At 35.3% G+C, this 3754-nt stretch overlaps 1 pseudogene; it reads left to right on the plus strand.

Annotated features, from left to right (window-relative positions):
* The first annotated feature begins 384 nt into the window (after positions 1–384).
* On the plus strand, positions 385–3043 carry LOC125829576 (toMV resistance protein Tm-2(2)-like; annotated as a pseudogene).
* The last annotated feature ends 711 nt before the right edge of the window (positions 3044–3754 follow it).

Genomic DNA, 3754 nt, shown 5'->3' on the forward strand with positions numbered 1-3754 from the left:
TGAACCCAAATTGGGTAAAGTTTTGCAAGACATTTTAGGAAATTTAAAAATGGCGTCTGGATATGTAATTTTTTAAAAATATCGTGTGATTGATTAATTATACTAAAGATATTTGCTTAGTTACGTGACTTTTCAAAAAAAAAGTACATTATCAATCATCAGCCACAAAATATTAAGTCACAGTTTGTTTCTTAAATTCCATATCGAATTAAATTGAATGACACTTAAATTGGAACGAACGGTGTAATTTCCTTCGACTATTCAACTAGTATCTTATCCACAGCATGTGTTGTTCCTTTCTTCTTTCGTTTTTCATTTACTTGACATTATTAGGAGACTTGGCAGTGGACTCCAACTATTCTAAGCTGACCTTTCTAATTTTCCTTTACCAATTATCTTCTTTTTTCTAATTACTCATTCTGATCAGTTTTTTGTAGCTACTGAAAAAGAAATGGCTGAAATTCTTCTTACAGCAGTCATCAATAAATCTGTAGAAATAGCTGCAAATCTACTCTTTCAAGAAGGGAGCCACTTGAATTTTTTGAAAGAGGACATCGATTGGCTCCAGAGAGTACTGAGACACATTAGATCATATGTAGACGATGCAAAGGCCAAGGAAGTTGGAGGCGATTCAAGGGTCAAAAACTTATTAAAAGATATTCAAGAATTGGCAGGTGATGTGGAGGATCTCTTAGATGAGTTTCTTCCAAAAATCCAACAATCCAGTAAGTTCAAAGGCGAAATTTGTTGCCTTAAGACGGTTTCTTTTGCCTATGAGTTTGCTACGGAGATTAAGAAGATAAGAAGAAGGTTTGCTGACATTGATAGTTTAAGGAGAGCTTTCAACATCACAGATACAAGTAACAACAATAATGATTGCATTTCAATGGAACAGAGAAGAGAATTCCTTCATGCTGATGAAACAGAGGTCATCGGTTTGGATGATGACTTCAACAAGCTCCAAGACAAATTGCTTGTTCAAGATTTGTGTAATGGAGTTGTTTCAATAGTTGGCATGCCCGGTCTAGGAAAAACAACTCTTGCCAAGAAACTTTATAGGCATGTCCGTCATCAATTTGAGTGTTCTGCACTGGTCTACGTTTCACAACAGCCAAGAGCAGGAGAAATCTTACTTGACATAGCCAAGAAAGTTGGACTGCCGGACGAGCAAAGGAAAGAACACTTGGAGAACAATCTAAGATCACATTTGGAAACAAAAAGGTATGTTATTCTCTTAGATGACATTTGGGATACTAAAATCTGGGATGCTCTGAACCGTGTCCTTCGTCCTGAATGTGATTCAAAAATTGGCAGTAGGATAATTATCACTTCTCGATATGATCATGTAGGCAGATCCATAGGAGAGGATTTCTCGCTCCACAAGTTGCAACCCTTAGATTCAGAGAAAAGTTTTGAACTCTTTACCAAGAAAATCTTTATTTTTGATAATAATAATAATTGGGCTAATGCTTCACCTGTCTTGGTAGATATTGGTAAAAGTATAGTTCGGAGATGTGGAGGTATTCCATTAGCCATTGTGGTGACGGCAGGCATGTTAAGGAAAAAAGAAAGAACGGAACATGAATGGAATAGAGTGCTTGAGCGTATAGGTCATAATATTCAGGATGGATGTGCTAAGGTATTGGCTCTGAGTTACAATGATTTGCCCATTGCATTAAGGCCATGTTTCTTGTACTTTGGTCTTTACCCCGAGGACCATGAAATTCGTGCTTTTGATTTGACAAATATGTGGATTGCTGAGAAGTTGATAGTTGTAAATAGTGGTATTAGGTGAGAGGCTGAAAGTTTGGCGGAGGATAACCTAAAAGATTTGGTTTCAAGAAACTTGATTCAAGTTGCCAAAAGGACATATGATGGAAGAATTTCAAGTTGTCGCATACATGACTTGTTACATAGTTTGTGTGTGGACTTGGCTAAGGAAAGTAACTTCTTTCACACCGAGCACAATGCATTAGGTGATCCCAGCAATGTTGCTAGGGTGCGAAGGATTACATTCTACTCTGATGATAATGCCATGAATGAGTTCTTCCATTTAAATCCTAAGCCTAACAAGCTTCGTGCACTTTTCTGTTTCACAAAAAACCCTTGCATATTTTCTGATATGACTCATCTTAACTTCAAATTATTGCAAGTGTTGGTTGTTGTCGTGTCTCGAGTTGATAGTCATCGTATTACTATCCCAAACACATTTGGGAACATTTGCTATCTGCGATTCGAGGGGCCTATTTATGGGAAACTGCCAAATTGTATGGTGAAGCTCAAACATCTAGAGACTCTCGATATTGGTTTAATTAAATTTCCTACTGGTGTTTGGAAGTCTACACAATTGAAACATCTTCGTTATAGAGATTTTAATCAAGCATCTAACTGTTGCTTTTCTATAAGCCCATTTTTCCCAAACTTGTACTCATTGCCTCCTAATAATGTACAAACTTTGATGTGGCTGGATGATAAATTTTTTGAGGCGAGATTGTTGCACCGATTGATCAATTTAAGAAAACTGGGTATAATAGGAGTAACTGATTCTACAGTTAAGATATTATCAGCATGGAGCCCTGTGCCAACGGCGCTGGAGGTTCTGAAGCTCAGAGTTTGCAGGGACATGAGTGAGAAAATAAATTTGTCGTCCTATCCAAATATTGTTAAGTTGCATTTGGATGCTTGCAAAACAATGCGCTTGAACTGTGAAGCATTCCCTCCAAATCTTGTCAAGCTTACTCTTCTCTGGTGTAAGGTAGACGGTCATGTAATGGCAGTACTTAAGAAATTACCCAAATTAAGGATACTTAAATTGTTTCTCTGCAAACATATGGAAAGAAAGATGGATCTCTCTGGTGATGGTGATAGCTTTCCGCAACTTGAAGTTTTGCATATTGATGAACCAGATGGGTTGTCTGAAGTAGCGTGCAGGAATGATGTGAGTATGCCTAAATTGAAAAAGTTGTTACTTGTACAAGGCAACGGTTCTCCAATTACTCTCTCTGAACGTCTTGCAAAGCTGTATGAAATTCACGATGGTTAGTTTGCTATGTTAATTACAATTTTATTTAATAAATCAACTAAATATTTTATGTCTAATGAATTGCAGATGCATTTGAGAATGATTGATTGTAAATTGTAATTGTAATAAATAAATAAATGTTTGATTGCTCTCTGAAGTTGATGTATTTGTGTCTTGTGATTTGTAAAAGATATTTATTTATTGTCTTATGTATATTTACCTTTGGAATTAGCGGTAGCTTTCGTTTCTTTTCTTCTTCAATAAACAATGCTCGTTTACGGATGTGCATCGCTCGGTTCAATTTAATTTTGTATTATCGGTTTGGTTTGTCGGTTTATAAATTCGCTTAATCAATAACCAAACTAATTAAATATTTTTTTTATTGGTTTTGGGTCCTTACCGGTTCGATATTTGATTTAACCAATAAGAAAATACTTATAAAACAAATATATGACTTCTCAAACAATTTAACGCGGCAAGATAATACCGTAACTTTACAAATACTCATAAAATAGAAACAATAATAACTAACATGAAAAGAACTATACAAATGTAACACAAAGAGAAACTAAGAGGAATATGCTTCTTACTTTATATTTTGACATTTTGTACAATGTAAATTTTTGAACTTAAAGTCACTATGAAGTGTGATGTGAAGGTGAAAGGACAAATGCACTAACTAGTAAGGTATTGAGATTAATATTTAATATTTATGTATGAGTAAAATAGTAA

The sequence above is a fragment of the Solanum verrucosum genome, unplaced genomic scaffold, assembly GCF_900185275.1.
Source record: "Solanum verrucosum unplaced genomic scaffold, falcon-dt-bn FXZP01000031.1, whole genome shotgun sequence".
Classification (NCBI taxonomy): Eukaryota; Viridiplantae; Streptophyta; class Magnoliopsida; order Solanales; family Solanaceae; genus Solanum; species Solanum verrucosum.